The 11,189-nt window shown below is 37.2% G+C and overlaps 1 long non-coding RNA gene across 1 annotated transcript; it reads right to left on the reverse strand.

Moving 5' to 3' along the window:
• Positions 1–492: 492 nt before the first annotated feature.
• Positions 493–10,924, reverse strand: LOC132343807 (uncharacterized). The gene is made up of 3 exons (XR_009492780.1): positions 10,367–10,924; positions 3,657–3,795; positions 493–628 (listed from the first exon to the last, which is right to left on the reverse strand). It is a non-coding gene; the product is annotated as an uncharacterized lncRNA (long non-coding RNA).
• Between the last annotated feature and the right edge of the window lie 265 nt (positions 10,925–11,189).

Here is an 11,189-nt window from a genome sequence, read left to right on the forward strand (position 1 = left end):
AAATTCCTTTGCCATACCCTCAGAGTACCTGGGCATATCTTCAATAAAATGCTTAAAAGTAGTTAGAGTTTTGGCTCAAGTTAGACAGGCCTGGGATTGAATCTTTGCCACACCATGTACTATTTGTATATCTTTGATGAAGTGACATCCTCTTTAAATTATCTTCAATCTCTTTAAAGTTGGGTTAGTAATCACAGAGTGAAGGTGCATATTTAATTCCAAGATCTATAGGAATCACTAAACACAGTGCATTCCACCTAGGAAGCACACGTGTGGTTTTCATTACTTGTGAATTACTTTAGTCATTACTATTTATAAAACATTTTTGATTACCTGCATAGATCATTATTATGGCTATTATTCTGGCCACATTTAATATACTCTGTTGCAAGTATGCACATACCTGACTCTACTCTTCTAGTCTGAGTGAGTGACATTAGCAACCTTGACAAAATGGTGTTTTCAATGCATGTTTGTGAACTAAATCCAGTATATGTTATCATCAGCCAAACACAGAAAAAACACTAAGGTGGAAATAAGCAAAATACTTACAAGATCTACATACTTTAAGCCACTGTAGGTAGTAAAATTTCAGCTCGTATCGATTGAGCACTTGTTATGTGCTACCCTGGAGAATACAGAAAAGGAGAAAACATAACTCTTGTCCTCAAAAAGCTCAAGGCCTGTGGGAGAAGACATCCACATAAATAGATAAATTACAGTGATGTATTGTGTAAAAGTAAGTGCTACTGAAGTTACACACAAAAAAGTTTGATAGGAGCACAGCCTGGATAGGAAGGAATTGGGGAAATATCATATCCTAAATTTCTCAACATTTCTAAAATAAGGTACTGCCTTCTAAGGCTATCAAAACTACAACCTGGCTGCAAAATGGACAGTTTCATCCCCTGAAAGCTTCTTTTTACAGCCCAATAAGGTTGGTGACAACAGTTTTCTGCCTCTTGGATAAGAAACAACTCACCCAGGAAATAGTTCTCATTCAACTGGGACTGAGCATTGATAAGACTTTGACAAATGCTGTGTTGGGAGATTTGCCAGGAGATATTTCTAACTGAACAGCACCTTCAAGAAGTAGGCCACATCTAAATCAGGCCCAGGACACACTCTGTCCTTCCAAAAGTGGAGCTCATTAGTGGAGATGGCCTGGTGCTTCCCCAAATGGACCTATTTTAACGTTTTCCGCTCCTCACCTCAGATGTGACTGAGGCGATCAAACATCAGGCATAAAAAATTATGGCTTCAGAATATGGCAAATTGAATTATCCACCAAAAAAAATGAATAAAATCAACATCCCCAATGACACTTTTTAATTAGTATTATCATTTCAAAAGCCCATGAAAATAAAAGATTAGATATTCTGGAAGCTTGGATGTTGCCTTAGTATCTCAGTTTACTGAGATATCATAAAACCTGAGAACTTCACTAAACGTCTTCCCTGAAAATTACACGACAACATTATTGCAAGCTATGTTAAAATGGTGAAATGTCTGCTTAATGCTTGAATTTTATAAACATTCCGTCTTAAAACTGTAGGCTAGTTTTCCTTGCATTAATTTTCCAGGTGGAATAGTCACCACTTACTAGGCTTTCAGACTTATTTCGTATAAGACAATGGTTTTCTAGAATAAAGTTTTTTAAGCTGCACAGCCTTCTAGAAAATGTGGTAGGGACAAATTCCAGAGTGTCCCTAACATGGAGCAATTTCTGTCACTTTTCATAACCACCACAAGTTTTCCTGTAAAAGCGAAATCTGAATTGTGTTTATAAAGGGTTTATACTTTCTGAATATATTTGGAAGACCAACTATGGGCAGATGTCCAGTTACATACTGAAAGAATGAAAGTTATCACCTACATGTGACATTTGTCACATGATAAGGCTTAGGACACATGTCTGCTAAAACTAAACTTCCAGGTTTCCCTCCCCCTCCTTGTGTAACTAAGTATGTTCCTGCATATCACTCCTGAAGGCTTCTGGCCATAAATTATCCTGCTGCCTCCCTCTGATGCTACATTTCTATGATAAATCATCGCAGGGCACCGCTGCCCTGACGAGCTGTTGCTTCAGCACACCATTGAAGCTGTCACGTGGATGATGGATGAGAAAGGCATACTGATGATGCTTTACGCAAAAGATGGAGCTGCCCTGGAAACAAAAGGTTTAGGAGAAGATTCAACATAATTACTCAATAAAAGTCAACCGGCACACAGCACGCTAGAAAATGCATTCATGGCTATGGTAAATCACTTCCCTTCAATGTGTAGTATTTCTGATGCTACTCTCATAAGCCTCCTTCCCTGAGCTATAGATTGATTGAGTATAAAGATATTTTTGGTGGAAACAAAAGCTTTAAAGGGCAAAATTAAAATTTACCTAAAACTCAAATGTGTAATTTAACTCTGAGATTCTGATCATTTTCAGCATGAAGGTAATTTGCCCTGGAAGTTGATTTATGCTGAAAGTTTTCCTGTTTTATGAGAAAAAGAATCTCTATGTGTAATAACCATGCAGGATTTTCCTAGGAAAATGTTAGGACCCTAGCTAAAATGAGGGATTACATCAGGTTTACACCACACCCTTACCATGTAATAGTTAAATGTTAGAAAAGCTACTCCCTTAGTCATGACTGCTGGGAAAGTGTACCGTACAATCCATTTAGTTAATATAACTTTTTCTGGTTTACTAAACCTACATACTGTGAACCACTCCTTTTTTTTTCCCTTTAAAAAAAAAGGTTAATGAATTATAGTTGACTTAAAATGTTGTGTGAATTTCTGCTATACCATAAAATGATTTAGTTATACATATATATATATATATATATATATTCTTTTTCATCATGTTTTATTATACCATATTGAATATATTTCCCTGTGCGATATAGTAGGATCTGGTTTTTTATCCATTCTATATATACTCTGCTAATCCCAAACTGCCTTATATCTTGCCTAATGAAAAGGAATTTAAGAATTTAGGTTTATTCAGATTCTTGGAGAACTGAAAGATTGACTCTCCACCTAGTTCTCCATCCACAGTCAACGCTAGATAAATATTTGATGATTTGAGTTAAACTCTGTAATTATTTGCCCCTTTATAATCTAAGCTCTAGTCCATGATGTGAAATGTCAGATAACCCAATAAACTGAATGAAAAGTGCAGTCCTCTAGAGGAAGAAAGAAATTTTTTTTGTTCTCAGTTTTAGGATGTTTTACTCTAAACTAAGGCCTTGTAAAGGAAGTTAAGGGAAATACATTAGACAGTCACATAATGAGTTAGTGTTTTGCTTATCTTTCCAATAAAATTTAGTTTACATGAAATTTAATACTTGTTCATATTAAGTTCTCCTTTTCTATGAAAAATCATCAAGGCTGATAGAGATATGTTTAAAGAGAATTGTCAAAAGAACAGCTTTAAAACTTACATTTGCTGGGACTGTTAGAAATGTAGACTAGTCCCCAAAGAAGCCGCAAACGTGGTCTTTAGTGTTTGCCTGATTATTTTTCCTACCTCCTGGAATATTCTTAAATTAGTTTTTCTCTGGAAAGTTGACAACTTAAAACATCTCAATAGAGTTTTGGTACCCTCATAATGCTTTGTTGGAAAGTGTTAACCTTTTATGCTGAATAGAACTTACCACCCTCACATCCTGGTGGTACAACTTCAATGCTGGCCACTTGTTGGAATAAACTTCTGCAACCATCTGCCTTCTGGTTGAGACCAACTCATGCTCAAAATCAAATATTAACTCCTAGAGTCTTGGACTCTAGATACATCTGGGGGCGATAGAAATAAAACACCCTGAGACATTATTCAGTGCTGCCTTTCTGTTTGATGGTTCAGTGTATTTTTTATCTGTAATAGACTGAGGAGGTTTAAAGAGACAATTTATATAAAAGCAGTGGGAGACAAAACCAGTTGCTTACAGTTTTTCCTGAATCTGATCTTTCAAATGTTTTAGTAAAAGTCCAAGAAATGTAGCCTTAGAAGCCAAAGTACAAAACATCTCAGAATTGAATTCCAGCCTCTCAGAAAAAGAACCAAACTGACACATTTTTCTTGTATTAAAAAAAAAAAAAAGCTGGAATTAGTTTCTCAGTGTATCTCCTAGATTAAAAGAAAGACACTAAATAAATTTGAAGGGATCAGTTGAAACCAGAATTATTTGAGAAAAGCAATATATCAAATAATGCACATGATAATTTGTAAAGTAATGTATGTTTGTGCCATTTTTATAGACATGTGCAGCTCAGATTGTATGAGAGAGTTGAAAACCATTTATTTCCTTAAAATTCTATAAACTTTCCTAAATGATTAGGACCATATGTTAGGGAGAAAAAGAAGGATTACATTTGAAACATTAGGGACCACTTTTTATAGTAATTACTTGCTTATAAATATATTTCTCCACTAAACTGCAGTTGTTTTGGATCAAACATATGTTCTTACTTTTCATAAATTCTCTTCCATATCAATGCCAGAAATCAAATAAATAAATCTTGAGTAAGTATAAATAAGCAAAGAAAATCATTAAAGACAAACTATGAAGCATCAACAACTATACATTTTATATTTACTTTTAGTATAAAGTATATTAGGTATATTACTTTGAGTATGTCAATGTAGATATATGTATTTACCCATTACCCATATATAGGTACCCAGTAAATATTAGTCCTTTCCTAGAGAAGGCAAGAGTGTCTACAGCACTTGAAAACAGTTTAAAGAACATAAAATGCTATAGCTTAGAATCATCTCATGGAGGCACTGGAACACACTCTTCAAATATTGATTAGCATAGTCATGGAAAGAACATGTACTTTGCATTCAGATAAATCAGGCATTAGTAACTTCCACTTCTGTAAGTGTGAATTTGGTCAATTTCTCAACATTTTTGAATCTCACAATCTTTGTATCTGAAATAGAAATAATAACACCTACCTGAAAGGGTCGCTACAACTATCTTGTAAGATGACATTATAGACTATAGTTCTGGTGAGAAGTACATACTTAGAAATGTTAACTGCATCCTTAATTCAATTAAACCAGTTTTATAAATAATTTTATGTTTGTATTGGTGTCAACATACTCTGTTGTGAGACTTCAGGTGAGGTTATTCATATTTTTGGTGTCTATCAAAAATATATAGCTACTTCATATTTACATGGCATTAGTACTAAATTTGGAGAAGGAAATGGCAACCCACTTCAGTGTTCTTGCCTGGAGAATCCCATGGACGGAGAAGCCTGGTAGGCTGCAGTCCATGGGGTGGCACAGAGTCAGACACGACTGAAGCGACTTAGCAGCAGCAGCAGCAGCAGCAGTACTAAATTATCTAAAACTTGGGGACAATTCAGAGTACAATGGACTTCCCAGGTGGCACTAGTGGTAAAGAATCCTCCTACCTATTCAGGAGACACAAGAGATGTGGGTTGGATCTCTGGGTCAGGAAGATCTCCTGGAGAAGGAAATGGCTACCCACTCTAGCATTCTTACCTGGGAAATTCCATGGACAGAGGAACCTGGCAAGCTATAGTCCATGGGTCATGGAGAATCAGACACAACTGAGTGACTGATCATGCAAGCATGCAGAGTACAATAATAAATATTGGAGAGTGAAGCAGACATAGTTTAGTCTATAAAAGTGGGAAATGGTTAAACTACTTAACATATCCAAAGCATATGCTCTTTCCATTATACTAGGCAGTGTGTGTGTGAGTGCATGCATGTGTGTGTGTGAGAGTGATTTGCCTTTCTGTCCTTTGCAAGGCTGTTTTAACCTACCAGAATCTAAGTGACTAGCTTTTAAACCAATAAAGTCCTCCAGATATTATTAACCTGCAAATTGAGATTCAAAACCATTGCATGATTTAAGTAAATGTCTCCTATTGAAAGATAGGTTTCTGCATAACTTTTATGATTATTGCAAATCTGAAAATCCTGTTTTTATAATAAATGGCATCATGGATTTTCTTGAGCACAGTATGGTATATTATTAGGAACATATCATTTTGAATATTATTACACTTGGCCTTATACATATGTGGGTCAGCAATTAAGCAATCATTAACAAAAAATAATTCAGAACAGGTTGCAATCTGAAATAGAAATAATGAAGATTGAACAGTGCTGCAAGAATGTTATTCAGCAGTTTTGTCGCTCTCCCTGTTATCTTGATGAGTCTGGCTAAAGGTTTATCAATTTTGTTTAGCTTTTTAAAGAATTAGTTTCTGATTTCATTGATCTTTTCTATTGTATTTTTAGACTCTATTTCATTTATTTCTGCTCTGATCTTTAACATTTCTTCTACTAACTTTGGGTTTTGTTTGTTCTTCTTTCTCTAGTTGCTTTAGGTGTAAGTTTAGATTGCTTATTTGAAGTTTTTCTTCTTCCTTGAGGTCACAGTATATTGCTATAAATAAACATTGACCACACTTCACATCAAAAGATAGATAAACCTGCACTGAGTGTTGAAAGGTAAATAATGGTGATGACGATCAAGATTTTAGAGGCAAACATGAAAAAAATTCTTTTTGACCTTCAGATACCAAAGTTTTATTAATTAGAACATGAAAAGTATTAACTATAATGGAAAAAATATAAATCTGGTTGAACTAAGCTTAAGAACTCTATTTATCAAAAGTTACCACTAAGTGAAAAAAATATATATATATAAGCCACAGAGTAGCAGGAGATATTTGAGAAATACACATTCAACAATGGCTTGAATTATGTCAAATAATAGCTCCTAAAAATCTATCAGAAAAGAGACAAAATAATTTAAAAATAACATTTGAATATGAATTTCACCAAAGAAAATACTTAAAAGCTACTTAGTGTAGTAAAATGTATTCAGTTTCATGATTCTCAGTGAAATATGGATTAAAATCATACTGCTATAATACCATACATCCCCCTGAAAGGCTGGATGTACAGTATACCATTTGGGAGGAGGTATGTGGGAGCAGTCCTCTCATATACCCCTTGTGGAAATGGGAATTGTCCTGACCATGTTGGAAGACTGGCACCACTTCTAATTCTGAAAAATATATAGGTTCCTTATGCACTGACAGTTCTCTTAAGACACGCGATATCTTAAGAAGTGCAAACATGTGTTCATCAAAAGACACTTACCATTGCATTCTTAGCAGTACTATTCAGAGCAGCCAAATTGGGGGGAAAGATGAATGTCTGCTGCTGCTGCTAAGTCACTTCAGTAGTGTCCGACTCTGTGCGACCCCATAGACGGCAGCCCACCAGGCTCCACCACCCCTGGGATTCTCCAGGCAAGAACACTAGAGTGGGTTGCCATTTTCTTCTCCAATGCATGAAAGTGAAAAGTGGAAGTGAAGTCACTCAGTCGTGTCCGACTCTTAGTGACCCCATGGACTGCAGCCTACCAGGCTCCTCCATCCATGGGATTTTCCAGGCAAGAGCACTGGAGTGGGTTGCCATTGCCTTCTCCGATGAATGTCTATAAATACACGAATAATGTGGCCTATTTGTACAATCAATGCTATACTGCAATGAAGAAATAAAGTCCAGGCAACAACATGGATGGATCTCACAAACAGCATAGAGTGAAAGAAGCGAAAACTCTCATGGTATACAAACTGTATGATTCTATTTATATCAAGTGGAAAGATAGGCAAAATAGTGTTAGAAGCCAGAATAACGACAGTGCTGAGAACTGAGGATTCTGTTTCCTCTTCTGGGTCCTGCATGGAGCAGAGTGTAAGCCTGGGGAAAAGTTGCTAATCTGCACCATTACGATTTGCTCACTTTCCTCTCTTTGTTCAGAAACATGCTATATGAAAAAAATACAAAGCAGATATCACTAAAGGATTCTGTGTGTGCTGCAGCACAGGGACCGAAATATTGCAGGCAGGGCTTCCTGAGAGCGGGCTCTGAGTGGAGATCAGCATTCAGGAAATTGGCCAAGACCTCCTCTTGGGGCCTTACCATTATGTCCCAGGGACAGGGCGGAAGCAGGCTCGGATGGCAGAGAAGGACAGCTGAGATGCTGTCACAGGAAGGGCTCAGCTGCCCCATGGGGAGCTTTGTAACTGGACACCTAAGATATTGAGGGGCTCTGATCTTCAGCCCCCAGTAGTGACCAGTCACTGGATATGGTCTGCCCCTGAAGGAAGAATTGCCCTGAGTGAGGTCACTGCTGTGACCCAAAGTGAGTGACAGCAAGATCGCCCAGCTCCCAGCAGCCCTCTCAGAAGATGGGGCTATAAATCATTTCTCAAGGGCTTGGGGAGCAGATCACAGCACCCAGCAGACAGAGACCCCATCTGAGTGCTTGAAGAAAATCAAGTGAAACAACAAAGGGAAGAGCCACATTCAACCGTGTTAAAATAAGAACAATCCTGAATTCTCAGGAAAGTTCTTCCCTATAATGCCACCTAATCTCTCATGAGGCAGTTTGAAATTTGTTTAAATGTGGCATCAAAAAGTTGAAGAGCTGCTGAATAAAAGAAAACTTTACTTCTCCCCTTTCAAAGCTATAGCTGTCATCAACAACCCAACACGGAATATTTTATATGGTGAGCTAAACATTTCCATTCACAAAGGCTTTTGCATTCTCTCTTCTCTCATAAAAATTTTTGAAAGAATTCAGTAGTGTAGCAACCTTCTTTCATTTGTCATACTTATAATAAGAAATGACACATTAGAAATTAGAAATATTATCCTCTTAATTTACCAACATTTAGATTAATGTTTGCCCAGATTTTAAAATGAATATTTGGATATTTTTGTTCCAGTGTATTCATTGTTGTTCAGTTACTGTCATGTCCAACTCTTTGAGACCCCATGAACTGCAGCATGCCAGGTTTCCCTGTCCTTCACCGTCTCCCAAAGTTTGCTCAAACTCATATCGATTCAGTGATGACATCCAAGCACCTCATCCTCTGTTGTCCCCTTCTCCTCCTGCCTTCAGTCTTTCCCAGCATCAGGATCTTTTCCAGTGGGTTGGCTCTTTGCATCAGGTGCCAAAGTACTGGAGCTCCAGGTTCAGCATCAGTCCTTCCAATGAATATCCAGGACTGATTTCCTTTAGGGTGGACTAGTTGGATCTCCTTGCAGTCCAAGGGACTCTCAAGAGTTTTCTCCAACACTACAGCTCAAAAGCATCAATTATTTGACACTCAGCCTTCTTTATAGTCCAACTCTCACATCCATACATGACCACTGGAAAAACCATAGCTTTGACTAGGTGGACCTTTGTTGGCAAAGTGATGTCTCTTCTTTTTAACATGCTGAGTAGGTTTATTATTTGGTTATAATCAAAGTCACAGACAAGGCTGATGATGCTTTCTTTCCTTATGGTTGACTGAGACAGTCAGAATGCCTCAAATACTTACTTTATATTATGTATGCATATTAATTACTTTGCCTATTATCATCATAAATCATCCTTTCCACTAATGACACCCTCTTCACACTAATAAGTGGAAATTACAAGAGCAAACAAACTAATCTATAACAGGAAGGCACTTGATGATTTAGAAAATTAAATGCATCTGAGCCCTATATATCTTTCTAACAACTGTCTGGGTTTTTTAGTTCCCTACGCCTGTACTACAAATGCCACCAACATCTTAGACCACAAATAAGTTCTATTATTCTTAGATAATTTTAAGAAGCAGCAGGAAAGTAGGTTATATGTTGTCACTTGTAAAAGGCCAGGCTATGACGTCAACTAACTAATCAAACCTAAGCAAGACAGAACCTTACAAAATTAAAGCTTTCCTGTCCCCCTAAGACTTGATATGGCAGAAATCCTATTAGGTGTACATTCTTATCCCTTGAATATGTACATATTTCTACTAGTCAGGGACAGCTTTCTGCATTTAGAAATCCTATCCATAGTATGATGTTACTGTCATTAACTGAAAGCTTACTTTGCCAGGCGGCATTCTAAGTGTTCATATCCATCACCCATTTAAACCTCCAAAAGCCGTAAGGGGACTAACCTATCCATATTACTATATATAAAGATTGAAGGCAGAAGGAGAAAAGGGTGGCAGAGGATGAGATGGTTAGATAGCATTGCTGACTCAATGGACATGAATCTGAGCAAACTTCAAGAGTTAGTGGAGAACAGAGGAGCCTGGCAGGGCTACAGGTCACAAAGAATTGGACATGCCTTAATGGATATATATGTATAACTGATTCACTTTGTTATACATCTAAAATTAACACAACATTGTAAATCAACTATACTCCAATAAAAAAAATTAAAGTGAAATATTTTTTTTAAAAGCTGTATGAGATGGGTTTCTAGTCTGAGGTCTGTTTTAAAAGGCAGAGAAATAAACTCACTGAGAAAAGCCATACCTAGCTTAGGTGCCTCAGGAAGGAACTGATGGTGGGAATGATGAACCCAGGAGGCTCTGTGGGCAACAGAGACCCTCTACTTTGTGGATGAATTACTTTGCCCTTGCTGTCGTTTGAAAAAATAGTCTTCAAATGATCATATTCTTGATCAGTCAGGTCTTTTCTTCACATTATTTCCATGTGAGTTCTGTGTCATAAAGGACGAGTTGTCTGTCCATGGTGGTAGAGGAGAGAAGAATTATCATCACAGAGTTCTGCTAACGGGACATTGTGACATGCACACCAGAGTCTCAGGCTGTTCCGGGGCTTGGACCCAGTGCTCTGAATGCTCTGTAGCCTCACTGATATGGTCCTCATCCGATGGCATTCTCTTTTCCGACTTCTTCAAGAGCACATGATCTCTTGGTTGATGAAAGCGTCATGCTTTTTAATCACCTGACTTATTAAATGTGCCTCAAAGTTCATGTCCTGAATAGCTGTGGGTGATTGCTTGGCTTGTTTTTTTTTTTTTTACTTATCAACTGCCATCTGCCCTTTTCCCCAGAGAAAGAGAGGAGTGATCCTACTAGAGCAGGAACTTCAGCAGACACTTTTCAAATGAAATATTGAGAGCCTAATTTTTTTTTTCTCCCAAAACACTCTGCAGCATCTTCCACAATATTCTAGAAATCTCCATTTTAAAGGAGGAAGTTGAAATGTCTCTTAATCAATACACAATAAGGTATAAATTTTTTAGGGGGAAAATTACACGCCTATTTATTGTATTGTCTCTGCATCATCATCACGATCAGGCCCATTAGTACAGAATAAGATCATTCATACA

This window comes from Bos taurus, chromosome 24 (genome assembly GCF_002263795.3).
Source record: "Bos taurus isolate L1 Dominette 01449 registration number 42190680 breed Hereford chromosome 24, ARS-UCD2.0, whole genome shotgun sequence".
Taxonomy (NCBI): Eukaryota; Metazoa; Chordata; class Mammalia; order Artiodactyla; family Bovidae; genus Bos; species Bos taurus.